Source organism: Pteropus vampyrus, unplaced genomic scaffold (assembly GCF_000151845.1).
Source record: "Pteropus vampyrus isolate Shadow unplaced genomic scaffold, Pvam_2.0 Scaffold83, whole genome shotgun sequence".
Classification (NCBI taxonomy): Eukaryota; Metazoa; Chordata; class Mammalia; order Chiroptera; family Pteropodidae; genus Pteropus; species Pteropus vampyrus.
In genome coordinates this window covers 7,048,244-7,050,641 of record NW_011888864.1, presented here as the reverse complement: position 1 = coordinate 7,050,641, position 2,398 = coordinate 7,048,244, and the positions used below count along the sequence as shown (strand labels likewise).

The window sequence follows — 2,398 nt, the reverse complement described above, 5'->3', positions numbered from 1 at the left end:
CTTCAAATTAAGAAAGAAAGAAACAAAAAACTCAAATTATTTTGATATGAAAACATATCACTTTAAGAAGGAAAATAAAGGCCATCCAATAATTCTTCACCTCCATATGCTGAGAGAGCAAATAACGTATTTGTCATTCTCAAATAAAGTTTACTTTCCTTAGGCACTTGGAAGAAACTGAAAAGAGGCCCGTACGATAGCAATACAAGCAACTGTACACATTGCCTAAATCAGCAGTAGATGCTGGTGGCTTTTCATTATCTAGAGTGTCGCTACTTCAGAAAGTATTAGAAAATGTATTTGGAAAAACTTCTTCCAATTAATTAATATAAAATCCCTGGGACATGTCAAAAATAAATAAGGAAGCAGGAATCTTTTTAATTTCTCCCGTGCTCTCTTCACTGCTCTTTGGGGAAAAAAAAACCCCAACTCATTAGCCATTGCTTTTAGAAATTATCCCAAACTTCCAGGCATAAAAATGGTAATGTTGCATGTATTATGTGCCAATAATATTACAATTTATTTATCATCTGATATAAGAAACATAGACGCAAGTGCCCTATTTATTCACTTCAGCTTTAATTGCGCAAAACTAGAATTTGTCAAAGTGCATCTATCTAATGAGCTGCTCTAGTCAATTACTACAAATTAGAAATAATACAGGTGATGGAGTCTTGGGAATTTACTGTGAATAAATATATAATTTTGGTGCCTGGTTTACTCATATATGATTATTCAATTTTATTTTCTAGAATTAATAGAGATGTATCATCTCTCCAAATGCCATGAATAGCACAGACTGAGAGAATTCAGGTATTTTTATAGTAGGTCACTTAATTTATCTTTCCAATTTTATATCACTCAAATCTATATTATTGGCAAATAAAAAAAAGGATAAATAATTTTTTTGAGGTAATATATTAGTTTTTTATTGCTGCTTTAACAAATTACCGCAAACTATGTGGCTTAAAACAACATAAACTTATTACAGTTATAGAGGTCAGAAGTCTCAAATGGGTCTTATGGAGCTAAAAGTCTTATGGTGGTATGGGAGTTCAGGTGAGCCCCCCACCCCACCCCCAAGATGTGCCTCTGTGATATGGGAATTGTGCTGAGCTCAAGGCAACTTCAAGAGAAACTTCTGACCCTTCCTTAACCACCTAGAAGAATTTGAATTAGGGTCCTTGCCCATAATAGTTAATTATCAGAAATAACTTCTTTTGACCTATCTATAGGGCAAGGCAAACTTCTATTTACTGAATGTCTGCTCTTATCATCCTGCAATGACCTTTTGAAGCTCCCAAGGCACCTCACCTCAGCTGTAGCTCATAATGCCTTATATTCCTAAATCCCCCTCTATCTCTGAACCTTTCATGCATGTGGGATCTCTGACTCTCTTATGTATGTGGAGTCCCCATATATACATATGTATTACATTTGGTGATTTTCTCTTGCTAATCTGTCTCATATCTATTTGCTTATTGGACCAGCCAGAAGAACCGTGAGGGTAGAGGAATGTGTCTTCCTCCCTACACTGGCAAAGCTGAGTTCCTTCTGGAGGCTCCAGGGGAGAATCTATTTCCTTGCTTTTCTGGCTTCTAGAGGCCACCTGGCATGTGGCCCTCTCCTCCATTTCCAAAGCCAGCAGTGTAATATCTTCAAACCTCTCATGCCTTGGAAAACGTCACAGTTCCAGTGGCCTCCCACAAGCTCTTGCTGGCCCTTGCTCAGGTATTCTCAGGCGACTAAGAATCTTCGTGGGGTTGCCTGAGGAAACATTACCTCCTGGGTGTAAAACAGTCCTACAGGGACATTCACGGCATTTGGCTTGTTCAGAGACGAGCATGTAAGGGAAATGGTGCCTCCCAGGCCAACAAGCCCATGGACCATCAGCCTCCCCTTAATACCAAGATGACCAAGAGGAGGATCCTTTGATATTTTTAAATTAATTTTTTTGAATGCACAATTAGAACAAGCCACCTAAAAAATTAGACAGGTTGAATGAAAACAAACAAACAAACAAACAAACAAACAAACTACTAGAAACTGTCTCGGAATTTAAAAAGGTCTTCTCCCCTAAGATAAAGTAAAACTACGTAATACTATCAGTACTCTGTTAAATATGTTACCACCTTTAATTAAGAACTGACCTGGGCTTCTCAGTCATCATGGTAGAAGCCAACATTCTAGCCTTATTTTGACCTATGAGGGACAGTGAAAATACCCTCCACCTGCACAAAGTTATCCATGTCCAAATCCCCAGAGTCTGATTGATATGCTACCTTAAGTGGCAAAAAGGACTTTGCTGATGTGATTAAATTAAAGAACTGCTACTTAAAGCAAGGAAGCTCTCAATTCTGAGAGAAACTTACCCAAGTCCACCTGATGCAATGCCAGT

General features: G+C 38.0%; 1 protein-coding gene across 1 annotated transcript in view; it reads right to left on the bottom strand.

Annotated features, from left to right (window-relative positions):
- SLC15A1 (solute carrier family 15 member 1) overlaps nucleotides 1-2,398 on the bottom strand; it is an 80,696-nt gene that overhangs the window by 54,172 nt on the left and 24,126 nt on the right. The gene's annotated exons all lie outside the window — the stretch shown is intronic.